At 46.6% G+C, this 18618-nt stretch overlaps 1 protein-coding gene across 4 annotated transcripts in view; it reads right to left on the reverse strand.

Annotated features, from left to right (window-relative positions):
• MYLK4 (myosin light chain kinase family member 4) overlaps positions 1 to 18618 on the reverse strand; it is a 109362-nt gene that overhangs the window by 60924 nt on the left and 29820 nt on the right. The window lies entirely within an intron of this gene.

Genomic DNA, 18618 nt, shown 5'->3' on the forward strand with positions numbered 1-18618 from the left:
CACACAAAGCCATAGCCATTTGCCAGGAAATAGTTTGAAGTGTTTGGAGACTGTAGGTGAGTGGTTTTCGTGAAACCAGATCTCAGTGTTAGGTGTCTGCTTAAATAAATTCCATCCTTGGTGCACTCTCCTAGCCATTGAGAAAATTACTCATTCCAACTTAGAAGACACAAAAGCCCTGCCCAGAGTTGTAAGGCCATTATAACAGATGAGAAAGCATCGTGAAAAGTAGGAGTGGCCCAGAGGAACCCCAGACCAAAGTAGCTCTCGCATCCGTGGCTTTTCTTTACTATATAATTAACCAAATGATAACTCAAGCTGAAACAAATTTCTACGTAAATTATCTTAAAACTGGATTATTACCTTACAGCAGGAAAGACCAATTTTGTGGTATATAATACTTTGGAATTATAAATATGTGTCAGATACTGTTACCTACAATGTGGCCCTAGTAAAGTCCACTTTGTAATTTCAGAGAGTATAGATGCAGTTGGGTGGGACCCCAAGGGCCAGGAGAATTGGCTGTTTCTGGTCTCCTTGGCAATCTTTATTAATCTTAAAGAACTGGCTCCATCAACTAAATCAAAATCAATTGCTACAATCCTTTAAAACAAAATACAGTAGATCCACTGTTCTGCCTCAGACACAAAAACTTTGGATTCTACTACTCTAAGAGTCTGGACACAAGGTAGGAACAAGACACAGGGAAAGACCCACAAGGCTTTGGGGGTAAAATGAAAATTGAGAGCGGTGAGGAGCATGCCAGGACAAGAGGCTGCCTCAGAGCTGGTGACAGGAAGGCACTAGAAAGCTCTCCTCCTCCTCCAGAGTCTCAGGGACACAACCTACCCCATAGGTGAGTGGGAAGCTGCCCAAGGACAGGCATTCTTTCATAGAAAACAGAAGGCAATGTTGCCAAGTTTAGAATACCTAAGAATCACTAGGGGTTGTACTTAAACATAAAGATCAGAAATTTTGATTTCATGGGTCTGGAACAGAGCTCAGAAATTTAAAAAAAAAAAAAAAAAGTCACCTGGTTGGTTTGTACCTTTTTTTGTCTTCTGCGTCTTATAATGATTCCTATTATTAGCGAGCTTTACCGAGGATTTCACATCAGCCTAATACCGCTCTGATGTAAGCCACCTGAACCCAGTAAATGCTCATTTTTCTTCTATTCCACATGCAAGCAAGCCAAGGCCCAGAAGAGTGAAGTAACGACTGACTCCAAGGCCACGTGGCTGGTAATTAGCGGAGCTGGCACCTCGACTTGTAAAGGTGACCCAGGCGCTGCAAAGCCCCCGCCGTAAGGGAAGCGTCAGACAGCAGGGGCAATCCTGGTGCAGCATCCTTTGCTTCTCACTATTCCTTTGAAGGTATTTTTCGCAGGTAAGACGCAGCTGGCACAGTGCAAACTTCCTGTTTCCTGCACAACAGGAGGTTGGTGCCTCACCCCTTCGGAGGGGCCACTTCTCTCATGTACCCACTCATGTGATGTTTGAAGAAAGAGCTTAAAGAGAAGAGGGTGATAATGCCCAGCCTCTGGGAGGGTCAGGCTCTCGTAGCAGGTGCCTTGGCCCACCTGCCTTTCCATCTTACCTTTTGCCACTTCCCGTCTGACCTACGTGCTGGCCGGGCCCTGCTCAAGAACGCATTTCCTTCCACCTGTGACTGTCCTCACTGCCCCAACCCCACTGGCCCGGCCCGTTCCCATCATGCCTGGCCAAGCTGGGGCTCCCGGGGAGGGGCGGGGCGCTGAGGCTGGGGGCCGAGGGGGCTTTCTCCTCCGTCCTGGTTATCAGGCTTCACATCACATTTCTTGATCTTCAAATCAATTCGTCAAGCCCCCAGCCCCCCGCAGTCAGCAGACTCTCTGGCTTCCTCCACCCATCCGCACCCAATGCCAACAAGGGAGAGCTGGAGAACATTCGTCCACAGTCCCCACGGGCTCCGGCTTCTGCAACTCCGCCTTCTGTTGCTGCCTCTCCACTGGGCTGTCGCAGGGCACTGCACGACAACTGTTGGTCCCTGTGTCGAGCTGTGGGTGCTGGGTGCTCCCACTCCCTCCTCTGTTCCAATTCACCAACCGCATTCACACCGGGGGTCCCGAGGGCCCAGGGCTTTGGTTCACAGCCACAGTCACACCCCGAGTCCTGTGTAGCCTTGCTTAGGGCCACACCCCATTATGGTGCAAATAAAACTGCAGGAAGCGCAGAGAAATCTGAATTTCAGATAAGCAATGAGTAACTTTAGGGTATGTCTCATATATTACATAAACATACACAGAAAATGATGCGCTGTTTATCTGAATTTCAAATTTCACTGGGGGTCCTGAACTTTATTTAGCTACCCTACCCTAGCCCCTGCCCTCAGCAGTGGGCCAGCCCCCCCAGCCCCCAAGGGGAGTTTCTCTTTAGGCCTCCTTGGATACTTTCCAGACTGTAGACTTCAGTTCATCAGATGTGTTTTCATAACTTTGGGGAGAAAAGCGAAGGTCTCATTTTGTTTCTTTCTAGGAGGCTCCTCCTCAGGGGCATTTTTCAGCATTCACCCACCAAGACCACTGGGAGAGGAGTTTTTGACACACTACAAAGGAACCCGTTGAAACCTATCCTGGAGGCAGTGGTTTCTGTGATTTTCTTATTTACATAACCCAGAAGGGTTACTCCAGCAATTTCTCCCAGCAGGACCACTGGGCTCAAGACAGCTTTTTACCTCCATCCAGATGGAGATACATTTGGCAAATGCTAGCTTTCCTGCTCCCTAAAGCACTGCCTTCCCAGGAAATACACGAGGCTTTCGCAAATGCATGATTAACATTCTTAAGAATGAGCTCTTAGCAGCTAAACCAGAATGAACGAAGAGCAGACCAAGAACGAGTGCTACGCTCCAGCAAGACGTCCACATCCACATTCGGCGTGTGGCTGCTCTTCTAGGAGGCAACCGGGGTGTGTCCCCTCGTTCTTCTCCCATAACTGATGTCGGCTGACCAAAACATCAGCCCGCAGCGCACACAGAAGAATGTCCCTGCAAACCTGTTCTAGAAGGAACTCTTCTCAAAATGTTGCACAAAAGTCCCCTCCTGGCTCGAAGTGACCCTCGGTTCCAGGAGAACTGCCCAGCACAGAGGGAGAAAGGATGAGGAGACGTGGATAGAAGTCTCAAAAACCCAGTTTTCCTTCATTGCAACATTCAATCGAGAACTCCAAATAGCCACAGGAGCAGGTCCTCACGTGGTTAAAGGCTCAGGCGTTTGCTTAAGAGGCTAATTTTCAGCCCACATTCTCTTACTCAGCACTTTTAATCAAAATAATCAGTCCAGTGTCTGAGGAGGAACAGGGAATGAATAGGGCAGTGTAAGAATCCCTTGTTGCTAATGAAATATTTAAAAATCCAGGACAGGGATGGCCTGTACTATTTAATACAGAGGAGACTCTTACTATGCCCCTCCATACCCTGGTGGGGCTTTTTTTTTTATTTGCAAGAGGAAAAAAATAGAATTTATGCACCTTAAAAAAATATGAAGTGAAAAATTATCCACTAGCACAGCAAAGACCTATTTCCAGGAAACAGGTTTTAAAAGAAAATTCTTGACGTCCTGAGGTTAAAACCGGGAGGTGTCATGACTTTGAAAGTGAACGATGAAAGAGCCACTGTGTCCAGGTGCAGTACAGGCTCGCCTCGTTTCATCTGTTAAGGGAGGCTGGTTAAATCCCTGGTTGTGGTCCAAAAATATCCTGGCAGTTAGCATCTTGCATTAAAATTTATAAACTACGAAAGACCTTTTCTTAAAGAAAAGTTAATTCAGGCTGGATAGCCTGGAAAAAAAAAAAAAGTATTTAAAAGGGGTAGTCATCAGAAGTGGTTATATGGAAAACTAGAGGTAAGTAATGCTTTTTACTCCCCTAAAACATACTAAAAATATAGCAATAGTAATTTCAGAAGGAAGGGAAATGGCACCAAGTATAATTTCATTTCTAAGAAGTCCCAGGAATGAGCCCTGAAACTGCCAGAATTAACTTTTAGGGGTGACAAAATAATGGTAGGAATATTAGCAGGAAATCAGACCTGTCAAATGGATGGAAACAGGCTGCCCTTCAGTGTCTCCACACCGGGGCCGACTCCAAGGGTCCCCTCTCTCCAGACCTGGGGTAGGCAGGTCTGGAGGGGCGCTCGGCCCTGCTCCATCTCCCTCTGCTGTGCCTCCTTCTTGAGTTCACTTAGGAGACACGCCTTTATTGAGCACCTCCTGTATACTGCCCTGCCCTGCTTTCTTGCTCGTCTTGCGGAGGAGCCTGGAGCTCCGCATGCTCCCAGAGGCCTGCGTGGATGACTTACTCCAGGTTAGTGAGACGCCCTGGCCTCTGTGCTTCTCCAAACCCTAGTACCCTCTTCGGTGGCCTGACTCCTCTGTGAGCTTGGCGGGGGGGGGCAGTGGGGAGACGGTTTCTCTTACAGCTCCATCCACACCCCTCCCCATCCACCCGACACACACCGACTGGGGTGCCCAGAGAGGACTGGCGAAATGAATCGACACTAAACTGTGAATCCAGTGTCACGGGCCTGTTTTATCTGGTTTATCATTTATTCCAGAAGGACTTGGCAATTCGGCTCCAGAGTTCGAGTTTTAAGGGGCTTGGTAAAGAAGAGAAGGCGGCAGCAAGGAGACGGGGGTCATAAGGGTCCCTCCTACACAATGGGCAGGCTGTCGACGGGCAATCTGACCGCTGGCCTGCAGGTGACTCCCCCATTGCATAGACCTAAGCGGGAGCAGAGAAAGCCGCAAACACTCCTCTGCAAGCCCGTCCTGCAGGAGGTCGGCCTGGACCGGCCTGCCGGCTGCGCTTGCAGAATCATAGTCCCCAAGACCAAGCTTGAATTTGCCCAAGCTCGTTTTCTTCCTCATTCATATAATCAGACATTTCAACCTCGACTAAATGATAAGCCTCTAGGGTAACAGTAACAATAATGTTAATGTGAGCTCCCATTTATGGAGTGTTCACTGTGTATCAGGCGGAGCGCTAAGTGTTTTACACACATTCTGTACATATCCTGCACAGCAGCCAGCATGAGAGCAATATTATTAACCCCATATTTCAAATACCTACTCAGCAAGCTATCGGAATTGACATAAGTCCATCAGCTAATCACGATGGGCACCGTAAATCCCATTTCTTTGGCCTCCTCTGAATATCCTAGCAGGTATTGGGGTACTCAGGAAGCATTTCATAAATCTTTTCCAGTTGGCCTGAGCAGAACAGTACAACTCCTTGCATTTCTGGTGACAGTGATTCCCACCTGGGCCCACACACACAGCCAGAACCCATCTGAGCTGGACCCTGGTCTTGACAGAGTTTATTGGCCAGCTCCGCAGTGACCCTAGGAGTGCCGTTCTGTGCCAGGCCATGCGGAGTGAACCCTGAAAGCTGCTGGAGTCTCAGGACGGGGTGGAATCAACATTCTGGGAGGTCAGTGGAATCTTTATTGCTAATGCCATAAAACTGAAAATCTAGAGGGTTTTGCAAGAATGGCCAAAGGGACTGCGCTGGTGCTTCATTTCTACCGAGAGTAACCTCACACCGAAGGTCTGGGCTTCACTCCACCTGACCTTGGCTGTTCCTCCCGAACATTCTTTCATTTACAACCTTCCTTGACCCTCTGTCCTCAACTGCTCTCTCAATCTATTTGTGGTTGTGTTTAGGGCTAAGAACACGGGAGTTGGATTTCATTCAGTGTCTCAAATACATTCAAGGAAGGCTTACTTTATTATAATTATTTAGACAGGGACAGGCCCTCCTACCTGCTTGCACATCATGCAAAAGGATTCTCAACTCAATCCTTCCTTAAAACTTTTGTATTATATCTTCATTTTTTAAGATTTTATTTATTTAGTCATGAGAGACACAGAAAGAGAGGCAGAGACACAGGCGGAGGGAGAAGCAGGCTCCCTGCAAGGAGCCCAATGTGGGACTTGATCCCAGGACCCTGGCGTCACACCCTGAGCCAAAGGCAGACGCTCAACCACTGAGCCACCCAGGCGTCCCTGTATTATATCTTCTTTTCAGATTATTTTTGATCTGTTGGTTTCACCCCGGATGAATCCTCTTTTGCGACCCTAACTACCTATTAGGTCTTCTACCCAACTGTGAAGAAGCCAGCCCTCTCTCTTCTCTCACTGGGTATGAGAGAATCAAATTTTTAATCCTGCAAAACATTACTTGTCTTAGCCTTGATGCAACTGATACAAAGATTGAAGAGTTAACGGTGGACATGGAAATATATATGTAAAAACTATAGTTTCCCACAATGTTCCATGAATTCATAATCCCCAGAGACCAAACAAACACTAGGAAGGCCAAGAAGCTCTATAATATCAGCTGACAGGTAGGCAGATCGACTCAGAACAAAAATCATCTAATATGTGTGTATTATTATCACCTTATTGTGTAGAGAAGGAAACTCAAGTGGTCACGAGACTAAGCTGTAAGAGGTAGAGATGATGAGTCCTCAGGCCGGAGTTCAGTGTATTTTTATAGTCACAACATCACCTTCTTAGTTGCCAACCGGCACCTGCTGACACGAACAAGTTTAGGGTTAGAAGAAGGCAAGGGAGCACTTCCCCAGAGCGGGGCTAACCACACCTCTCATCAGAGTCCCCCGAAGGGTTATTAGAAACACAGATTCCCAAGCTCCCCTCATGGAGATACTGCCTCCGGGGCTTCCGAGGGGATGGGGATCTGGACGTTCACCAAGCCCCCCAGGTGATTCTCATCCTCAAGACAGTTTGGGAACTACTGCCTTCGAACAGCGTCTCTCATCCCAGATAAACAAATCATCAGAGTTACATAACGTGCTCAGAGTCAAGGTCATGCATCTACCGTGAGTGGCAAAGGCCAGATGGACCCACTAACTCCAGACACCAATGATCTTGCCACGTGACCCTGAGAGCTTCTGAACCGAAAGCCATCCTAAAACCAGCGACGGTGCAACACACTGGGTCCGGCTGCTCCACACCACAAGGACTCGCATCTACGTGCTCGAAAGCACCTGCAGAAGTAACCCGTTGCCAGATAGACTCTCACAGAGGAGTCCTTTACTCAGCACATATGTGGCTTTCAATTAAACCGCCTGTTGCTTTGCCGACGAGAACAGACCAAGGGATTTCCATGACGCAGAGTCCCATCAGAGGGCGACAACCTCCCGGATGGGCAAGGAACTTGATGTCCACGCCCGTCTCTGAGAGGACCAGAGTGACCTTCGCAGAGAAAGCAAGCCATTCCTGGCACTTCACATGCTCTCTCACCCAGCTAATCTCACTGGCCAGAATGCAAGCTTCATATTTTGTCTGCCTGGGAATCTAATGGAAAGAACTATTATTAGACATATTTATTTTATCAAGGAAAATATTCTCATAAAATGTTCAAGAAAGGATATTGCCTGGTTCCCAAGAAGCAGCCGGAGAGACCCCTTGGAGGATACACACATACACGTATATGTCCTGAATACACATGCATGTGTATGCGTGTAAAACACGTATATATTACTTAGGTAAGCATATACTCATAAGGGCAATAATAAATGTTTATTTTCCTTTCAGCAATTTTTTGCAATAAACCAATTAACCCTTCACTTTTCAATTGTGGGAGGTGACGAATATTCTAGTGCATCTCAGACGTCAATATGCATGTGAATCATCCAGGGACCTTATTAAATGCATTCCTTTTTAGTAGGTCTGGGTGGGACCTAAGAGTCTGTATCTCTAACAAGTTCCCAGGAGATGCTGACAAGTCACAGATGCTTTGAACAATAAGATTCTGGTTTTTGGCAAATGACCATCTTCATCGCACGTAAACAGCAACCATTAAGGATTACACTATATAAAAGCAACAAAAGTAAATAAAAACTGTGTTCAGATTGGCTTACTTTTTATTGGATAATTAACTCCAAAAAGGGCTTCAGAATCTATGCAATGTCCCTTGCATATAATCATAAACAACTTTCACTCAATTTTATTAGAGCCATTTCAGAGTACAAGTGGATGGACAGATTTTGACTTGAAAGAAGGAGGAAGCAGACTGCGTTGTTCTTCAGAAGGAGGCAGAGAGCACCCAGAACTTGGTATTCTCTTTTTGCAGACACTCTGATCTGGGAGTAAATGAAGAATGCTGGAGTATATCAGATCACACTGATCTCTCAAAATTGACTCTGCCAGCCTCGAAATGATTAAAGTCTCATTCAAGCACATCCTCTTGGAAATTTCGGGGAAAATGTCAAACACCAATATCATTCCAAATATTCTTCTATGTGGAATTCTACTCACTACTTCATTTAAGTGTTTGACATACGTATATTAATAATTATCTTCGCATCTAAGGCTTAAAATATGAAACTGTTCCTAAAATGTGTTGGTGATAACTAGAGCACAAATGGAAATGGACATGCATAACCCAGTTGCTAAGATGGAAATGAAGAAATCTAGGGAATAATCCCATTGGGAAGGAGCCCAAGTTTTTTAGGAGCAAAGGCCCAACCTATAAGACAATTATTACCAGAAAGGACACGAAAATTGCCACACACCTGTTATTTAAATGGTGTAAAGGATGATGTAGTCAAGGCAAGCTTGGTGGGGGCGGGGAGGAGGTGGGATGTCAGATTAGAATCAACTATGGTGGGATTTAAATCTGACCTTGAAGGACAAGAAGGATTTCTAAAGGTAGAGAAGAGGAGGAAGAATGAGGGAAGGCATGGTGAACATAAAGAAGTGGGAGCAGATATTGGATGTGCCAGGCACCAAGCTACTTGCTAACAGATGGATGAGCTAATGTAATCCTCTCAATTATTCTGCAACGTAGGCATTCTGACCCATGATGCTGAACCAGGGACATTCAGGTTAAATGACTAAGGTCACACAGCTGGTAAGGGGTCCCATGAGGATCTGAATCTGGGTCTATTTGATACCAGAGTCAATAATGGATCCTCTCTAAACCAGCATTCCCCAAGGTACATCCTATGGCACCCTGAGATGTGAATGAGTCAGGAAACAGAAGAGTTCAGTGGCCAGATGAATTCTGAAAGCTCTTAGGATAGATGAGAATGCTAATAATGTTTCAGATAATGTTTCATTCATTTATTGAATGTTTCCCATGGGCCTGGTTGAAATGGCTGTGCTGTGTTAACGGGGGACCTCTCAGAGCTTTTAATGTTGTAACATGCATTGAGAATTTCCAATCTGATGTTGGGGAATAGCATTAATCATCCCACATAGGATGATATGATCATGCAAACCCAGAGATTAAAGTAGAATAATTGGAAATAGACCAATAGGATTCAATTAGAGGTCATTATCTTTCGGAGTCAAGGATTATGTCTGATGACTTCCCATTCTTCCCTCCATCCCCCAGTAACTTCACCGGGAGATACAGCCCTGTTGGTCAACTGTATGTGGCCCCCTGAGCTTGGCCCCAGGGATGGTTCTCGGGGAACAGGGTCGGAGAATTGAGAGGTAGGGAACACAGCTTCTCCGGTGGCATCCAACAGCTAGACAAGTTGGGGGTAGTCATTCGCTATTCGAAATATCAAGAGATGAAGGTGCCGGACAGGACACCAGTGGCGCCTCCTTCCTCTTTTGTCATATCACTGGTGGTACTTGCTATAATTTGAGAGTTGGTAAATCTTTGCCCGCTGTAGCTGTGCCAGGTTCGGCTGAGCCACACATTGCCTGGCTCTGTGGCATATTGAATAATATGTGTCCGATAAAATAAACACCCTCTCCCTTCTCTCATGTTCTATCAAGCCCATCTTACTAAATCCTTCTCCACGTCAGATACAGTTGACCTTTGAACAACGTGGGGTCGGGGCCGCTGACACAGTCAAAAATCCACGTATGACTTTTGGCTCCCCCAAAACTTAGTTACCAATAGCCTACTGTTGACCAGAAGCCTTATCAATAACCTAACAGCCAATTAACATATATTTTGGGTGCAGTGTGCTGTATCATTACAATGAAGTTATTTTAGCTTATCATTTTCCAGCCTTACTATATGTTGCAGAGGATCGTTAGCTCCAGGATATTCTCTCCTGGCTTCTGCTGTTGCATGGACCTACACGTGCAGATGCCGGACTGCAGCCCCAAGATGCGGTTCCTACAATGAGCAGGATCTGTGACCTCCCCGCACTGCCGCAGTGATGCTTGCAGGCTCTCCCCACTAGAGGACACTGTCGCATCGCACTTCCAGAGAAGAGCCAGCCTGTGTCGAGCAGAGGAAACCCGACTTTTTATCCAACCACTCTGGCTGGGTTTGCACAGAGCAATAGAACAAATAAGCAAAAACAATCACCGAATGTAAATTATATTTCAGATAATGTGGAGAGAATACAAACTGTCCCTAGAGGGGACCCCTGGGTGGCTCAGCAGTTTAGCGCCTGCCTTCAGCCCAGGGTGTGATCCTGGAGTCCCGGGATCGAGTTCCGCACTGGGCTCCCTGCATGGGGCCTGCTTCTCCCTCTGCCTGGGTCTCTGCCTCTCTCTCTCTGTGTGTCTCTCATGAATAAATAAATAAAATCTTAAAAAAAAAAAAAAGACTGTCCCTAGAAAACTCATCAAGGATGATTTGCTTTCGAATATTTCCCGTCTCATCCAAAAAAAATTAAAATCCAGCTCCATTTTCTTCAAATAAATGCAATTCTCTTTTTCAAGTGATTGGGCAAGCTAACCCCAGAAGAGATATCATGGTCTTTAGTTATACGACTATAACTGAGCAACTACCTGATGTCATTAAACCTCAGTTTACACATCTATAAAATGGAGGTAATAATTATACAAAGTCATTGAACCATTGAGGATTAACTGAGATGCTGGATGAAAAGTTCTTAACGTAGTGCGTGGGGCCCACTAAGCAGTCACTATTATCTGTGGACCCAATCAGGGTGCTGCCTACAAGGTTTAAATGAGTTCTTATTTGGAAATTGCTTAGAACGGGGTCTGGCACACAGTGAGGGCCACTCACAGGCTTGTTCAATAAATAAATAAATAAGTAGACCCAAGTTAAAGCCTAAATCCTAAACAGGTAAATGCAAACACAGCCTTAAGAATGTAGAAACCTACCTATGTTGTCATATTAATTCAACATACTTATTCTTGAAGATTGGGACCTAACACAGGTCATTATGCATTTTTGAATTTCTAAATAACTACAGATTGCCAAGTGGCCTAAAGGGAGATCCTAACATAAAACATCTCTAGTACGGGGAGCTCAGACTCAACAGAAAAAGAGCCATTTGCAACCTAAATGCATATTCTGTGTTTACCCTTAAATGAGGAATCACGTTTCTTCTGATTCTGCCTCTTTTTGACACATCGGTGAACATCAATGCGTGAAACTGCTTGTGTCCCTGGGTTTCAAGTATCTACCCTCCAAACCAGGGTCGTAGTCTGCGACAACTACGGGATAGTCCCAGTGTCCTCCTGCAATAGAAACTCAGTAATTCTTTATTGAGTAGATTAATATAGAACGTAAGCACAACTATCTAAATAACTTTGATACAAGCTGATTAAATACATTTACATTCCTGCTTCATCAAGTACCTTTTTTTTAAGGAAGACTGGCTCTTTTAAAAACAAAACAGAACAGGGCAGCCCGGGGGCGGGGGGGCCCAGTGGTTTAGCGCCACCTTTGGCCCAGGGCGTGATCCTGGGGCCCCGGGATCGAGTCCCCCGTCGGGCTCCCTGCTTGGAGCCTGCTTCTCCCTCTGCCTGTCTCTCTCTCTCTCTGTGTCTCTCATGAATAAATAAATAAAATCTTAAAAAAAAAAAAAAAAAAAAACAGAACAAAAGTTTCAACTGTCTGCTGGTGAAAAATGCAATGATTACCAGGACACAATAATGCCTTATTTTGTGCTGAGGTGCTAGCAGTTTCGCCCACCGTTGCCTGTTTATCATCAGTGCAAATGTCAATGCAGTGGAAAGGCCAAGAATTTGAATTACTATGAAAATAGTTTTGGACTTGCAGACCTCTGAAACAGTCTTAGGGTTCCTCTGGGGGTTCCAAGGATTTCACTTTAAGAACTGCTGGCCTAGTGGCTGATGTTCCAATGAAAGACAGTGCTGAACAGGGTAGGTTCATCAAGTGTTCCCCTTGCCTGTTCCATCCCCTTGCTTCTCTTGCCTCCAGCAGTTTGGGAAAACACCCAGGGCTGCTGGGACCTTCCTTAAGGTTTCAGCTGGGATGGGTGATGAGCACTTTCTGAGGCCACACTTGTGATACTTTCTGGAGAACTGAAGGGATATGAGTGCAAAGGCCTCCGGCAGTTTCTAGAAGACTTAGAAGCTCCAAATAAAATATTCAGCTCCTGCTAGTTCCTCCACTCTTATCCTCCAGTGTCCAAGGGAGCTCAAAACCCCTTTCAGAATCAGAAACCATCCTCTAGACCAAATATATGCTAGAGACAAAGATGTCCAAGCTACAAGTGGGACCCTAGAATGACAGATGCTCTGGACTAGAGTGATAGAACAATGCTCGCAGAGGTTGATTATTATGCTTCCTCAGAACTCTGCAGCTTAAAAACTCCACGGGTATCCCTTCTCACTCCATAGAGCAACACTCAACGTAGAATCGTATGGCTGGGGGTGCCTGGGGGGCTCCGTCGGTTCAGCATCCGACTTGATTTCAGCTCAGGTCATGACTCAGGGTCATGAGGTGGAGCCCTGCATGGGGCTTCCCACTCCGTGGGGAGATTGCTTAAGGTCTCTCTCTCTCCCTTTCCCTTTGCCCCTCCTTCTGCTCGCACTTTCCCTCTCTAAAATAAATAAATAAATAAATATATCTTTTTTTAAAAAGAATTGGATGACTGGATATGGGGAAATGCTATTATAAAAGCATTTATATTGCATAGAAGGTAAAGTCATTCTCAAGGACACAGGAAAAACACAGTTATGAATTAAAATCTTGTCTCTATAATTCATTTCTGTACTTACCCCTCACCCCAATTAGTTCCGATACGCCTCAAACCATATAAAAAGTAAAACAGAAAAAAGAAATCTACATTTTTTTTTTCACTGCTTACATTTGGGATGCCAACACTAGAAGCTAAAGGTCTAGTAGACAAATCAGAGGTTGGGCTCACACACCCTTCATTCCAGCCTAGTGGTTGCCTTGCTTTAGAATTTTCTGACACCTGGCCACTGACGGGAGCATTAAACCTGCTCTGTCACAGTCTGAGCCTTCTTACTGGGCTCCTTGCAGCTCAGATTCCCAGCTCCGGAGTTGAAGCCTTGGGGGAATTGTTCATAAAGGGAGAGCCTGAGGCGCAGGAAAGTTAAGAAGACAGGATGCTCCTGCCTAGAAAGAGGTGGTGCCATGGCAAGATGCCAGTGGGCCTGGCTGTTGGCCAGCCATCCTTTGAGGCAGACCTGCAAGACTTGAAAAGCTGCCCTGCTCTGGGCGGAGCCGACCTGGGATACCTGCTGTGCTGTGCCTGCTGGGAAATGGCCAACAGGGAACCTTAACAGCAATCATGCAAAGTGCTGCCCACCTGCTCGCCCAAAAGGGCTGGCACTAATAAAACAAAACATGCAAAGAGCAATATGGAAAACAGGGCTGGAAGGGTAATTCTGACCTTAGGAAAGATCAGTTCCTCCATGTAATGACTCTTGGGCAAGTCCAGTTTACCTCTCTTGGACTTTGAGTCCTCCTTTCAAAAAAGGATTGGAATGAGCTGACCACCAAAGGCCCCTTAAGAACTATGTTTCTAGGTTCCTAATCTTTGAGTCACAGCCTCCTTCCTAGGGCACAGGTCTTTAGGGTCCCATTCATTATGGAAATGCCACAATTACCTGGGCTTATCAGAACCCCTGAGTGGATGAAGCCACGAGCCATGGATTATACTGCAGGTGTGTGCAGGTGTATCCAAATGAGCACATATCATTCCTACATAATCAATGGACTAGCAAATCGGACACTCTTCCTGAGGTCAAAGGTGTAAATGAGGTTCAAGCATGTGGGACGCCCTTGGAAACCAGCGATCACCTGCATGCAACTGAAAGTGCCAGGGGGTCAGTCACCCGATAGGACAGCTCTTGACCAGTGGGGATGAGCCAGTGAATCAGTGTTATCGGCCCCCCAGTCCTAGGGGTGGACAGCTCTGAGGCCATCCTACCTGATAGTAGTCAGCTTAGCAATGTGAGGTGCTGGGTCTCTTTCCTTCTCTATTTCACACTCCTCAGGCCACCACTTCTACTTGCTGAAGTCAGTTCCAAAAACAAACAGTCTAAACATGTGCTTTTGTCTCAGTTCTGCCTTCTGATGGGACTTCAAGAGCAACAAAGTGGAGAACACGGGTCCAGGCACGTAAGAAGAGTTGCATAGACTTTACCTACTATCAATTTTCCGTGTATCTACTACCTAGAGGGAAGACTTTGGATGTCTCTTCTCTCCACTGCTGTCTGCTTATCATCAGCTTCCCCAGTCTTTGTTATTGTCACTACACAGTGAGCAGAAAATGAGAAATAGAGTTGAAAGTATCAAGTGGCACAGGCAAAAAGCCTGAAAGAGCTTCCTGAGTCTAGGTGTCTAGAGACTGAAGTGGGATCACCTCAGTGTTAGGGATTTGGGGTGATTTTAGGTTGTAAATGAATAAAACATTTTTAAAATGTATGTGTGTATTACTGTGTATTTGAAAAATCTATAATAAATATTAAAAATCTATAACATTAAAACCATGATTTCACTCTATTGTTGCTTTTGCAAAAAACTTTTAAATGACTTGATATGTGAAAATATTGATAGAGGTTAAAGAGGTTAAAGCAGCATGCAGATACAGCAAAAGCCATGAAGGTGGTATGTGAACAACTCTGGGAAACACTGATAGCTCAATATGCTTTTTACTATAATGTTGTAGGTGAGTTTCGTTATCAAGTATGCTAAGCATTTTCCTACTTAAGAAAACAGACTTGATTTGCAGTATTTATGTTTTTTACTATATTGCCTTAACTTCTAGAGAAAATGAGATATTTTTCTCATATTATAACACATATTGTAAAACTTTAATTACCCTGAGGACCTGAAATGACACAAACAATATGACTTATCTGTGTGTTTGATCTAGGACACCCAGAACTTTACATGGGCAAGTAAAGCATTTTATATACATTTATACCCAATGTATTGGGAAAAATCTTTCAGTTGTTTTATGTTCCATGGATATCCCTATGCCTGTATTACAAACACGACATTTTTATGTTCTATGGATGCAGAGTACATTAATATGACAATTAGGACTCTCTGATGCTCCTATAAAAGCCATTTCCTAAAACTTCTGCACTTGCAGGAATTTCTAAGACAATAGATTGTCCACATTTCTAAATAACCATCAACAATGGGGAAAAAAAGTAATAGGATACAAAATCTAACTTAAGAGACGTTTTCTTAACAGTTAAAAAGTTGCAAAGACTTTTTGAAATACATACCCACAACACTCCCAATTAGCCCATATATCTTGTTGACCTTGTCTCTGGGAAACACTAGAGGGCTACGTTCTGAGAGCTTGAGTGAATAACTCATTCTTTTCCATATAGAAGATGAAAGCCCTAGTGGCATTTCCCCTAGGAGATCGGTTAAGCAGCCAAAAATGAGTAATGCTCGGACAACAGTGACCAAGCCTGAAAACACAAACCTAATGGTGACATGAGGTCAGACCTAAAGAGATTAGAATGTTTTATGATCTTACTTTAAAAAAAAAAAGTCCGTTCCTGTCTATCCATCTTTCTCCCATCTCTTTTACCTTGTCCTCAACTAAGATAGATCAGATAATAAACCACCCCAAGGTCTGGTGACTCCTGTGAACGTGGACTTAACTTACTGAGTCAGGGTCCCAGGGAAAGGCTCAGGGCCACTGTGAAAGCCTGGAGCTCTCCGTCCTCCAGCACCACCAGGATGCTGCTGCTGAGCTGGTGGTTTCTTGTTGAGTAAACATAAAGCAGGCATCTGCTTACGGGGACACGGATATGCTGCCCAGCTCCCCTAGAGAAATGCGCATTCTCAATAAGGGTAATATCACCCCCCAAGGAGGTAAAATAGTTCTTTAGGGGGGAGTGAAAAAAAAGTGCATTCTTTTTATATATAAAGCACAGATACACCTGTAATATGTACACAGGTACATGGTATATCCGTGGTGTTAAGATTTCAAGAGAGGGGCTCCAGGAGGGGGAGAAAAGCCTAAAAGCCCTTCGAGGGGAGGAGATGGTAATAAAACAAAGCTGAAGCACAGCACACGGCTGTAAATCCCCTTCATGTGATTCAGGCTGGTGTCTGTAGTACCTTCCAGAAGGTTTTATACCGCCTTGAAAATAACGTATTTTATGCTAATTGAGAAAAGAATGAAATCCGTGGGGAGAGCTGTTCACCCAGACATGAACACCCTCTCTTGGGAAGGGCTAAAATCCCGAGAATCTGCATTATTTCTCTTCTTTTGGAATTGTACTATCGTCCCCACCAAATTCCATTCCTGGAATAGCTGCGGCATCACGTGAAAGGCTGAGCCGGCAAGGGCTCCAGGGGAGGGGCGCACAGGCCGGAGGGCTCCCCAGGGGAGGCGGCCCCTCCTCGGATTCTGCTTTTGCCATAGATGTGATGGGGGTGGGGGGAGGCGTGGAAGTTTTGCTTTTGTGTCATTTCATCTTCATAATTAGGTCGTATACGCAGGAAGGGGTTGGAAGGAGGCTGACGTTGTTCAGCCCCCAGGACAGAAGTGGACGGCCGCCTTCCGCATGCACCAGGAGGGGCTGCTTTGGGTTCCCCGAGGATGGGGCAGGTGTTTGGAATGTTGAGATGTGCCACATGTCCCTCGGGCCACCCGCTCCTCGGCGGGGAGTCTTGGGCACCGTTAAGAGGGCCGCGCCCTCCTCCCCTTGGCAGGCACCGCTCCCTGCTGGAAACCGAGCGTGCAAGGGGGACTAGCGCAGCTAGAGGATGTCCTAGTTAACAGCGAGGTCACTACCAGCGTGTCCTCCGGGGCAGCGGCCTGACTGCGACCTCCGGGCCATCCCGCACTGGCACACACGCCGCAGGACGGGAGGCGAGGCGAGGCACACGCTACCTGCGGGCCAGGTGCCTTTTCTTCTGAGCGCCAAGTGCAATCTCAGTTGTGGAAGAGGCTGGGCTGACGTGCCCCTCGCCCCCCGACCTAGCACAGGGCCTGGCACAGGCTTGACACGTTCTAGCCAGCGTGATCTCCAGGAGCGGCTGTGCAAGAGGCTGGGCTGACGTGCCCCTTGCCCACTCCCCCCCCCCCCCCCCCACCTAGCACAGGGCCGGGCACGTGCTCATGACACACTCCAGCCAGTGCGATCTCCAGGAGCAGCTGGGCAAGAGGCTGGGCTGACATGCCCCTCGCCCCCCCACCCAGCACAGGGCCTGGCACATGCCCGACTCGCTCCGGCCGAGGAGCGGCACAGGCCCCTGCAGGCCCCTGCGATGCGGGCTTCCAGCTCCACGATCAACAGATCCTCGGCCTCTTTAAAGGAAAACTCCGAGGGCCTGTGTGACAGATCCCAAACAGGTGTAGGGCCAGAGGGACACTCGCTGGTGACAACTGACACCAACTCAGATGCGCTTGTCCCTGGTTCAAGGACGATTAGCACCACAGAAAGGGGCATCTGCCCGGAGGGGGGCCGCTGCCAGGGAGCTCTTTCCTGCCCTACGGGTGAGGAGCAGAGACGGGGGTGCGAAATGCAACTTTAAACATCGCAGAACCGCCCCCCTCGCCACGTTATTTTGATCTCTAAGCAACTCATTGGGAGCACCACTGATGTACGATGTCACGGCGGTCAGTCAGGAAATGCCATCTGCCGTTAGGCTCGCCAACTGCCATCAAAACAGGGAGAGCCGCGGTTTGCTCCAACCCACTCTATCCTATTCACATCCTGCCGATAAATATTTTGTTTTGTTTGGTCTTTGGAGCATTGGTAGCAGGCATTTCAACATTCTGCCTCTGTCGGGGCCGCCCTTATTTCTCCCCCGACAGCACCGCCTTACCTCCTGGTTGGGACCATGCCTTTCAGGTGGGGGTTAGGTACCAGGGTCCTATAGGGAGGTGGGGGGAAGCCAAAGGACAAGGAGGTTGGGTATTAAAAAGTAGGTATGTGTATAATCAGTGAAGGAGGGCAAAGCGGGGGGGGGGGGGGGACAACCAAATGGGAGAGTAGAACTTCACTTGTCTGGCCCTTCTGTCTTTTATTAAACAAATAAAGTGTGTGTGTGTGTGTGTGTGTGTGTATTAAACAGTAAATTGTATCTAAGAGAAGTGTGGCAGGGGGCTATTTATACAGGTAATGGAGAACTAAGTAAAGAAGAAAACCTGGGGGACGCTCAGGTGGCTCAGTGATCAAGCATCTGCCTTCGGCTCAGGTCATGACCCTGGGGTCCCGGGATCAAGTCCCACATTGGGGAGCCTGCTTCTCCCTCTGCCTGTGTCTCTGCCTCTCTCCGTGTGTCTCTCAGGAATAAATAAATTAAATATTTTTAAAAAAGAAAGAAGAAGGGCAGCCCGGGTGGCTCAGCGGTTTAGTGCCGCCTTCAGCCCAGGGCATGATCCTGGAGACCCGGGATCGAGTCCCGCATCAAGCTC

The sequence above is a fragment of the Canis lupus genome, chromosome 35 (assembly GCF_003254725.2).
Source record: "Canis lupus dingo isolate Sandy chromosome 35, ASM325472v2, whole genome shotgun sequence".
Lineage (NCBI taxonomy): Eukaryota > Metazoa > Chordata > Mammalia > Carnivora > Canidae > Canis > Canis lupus.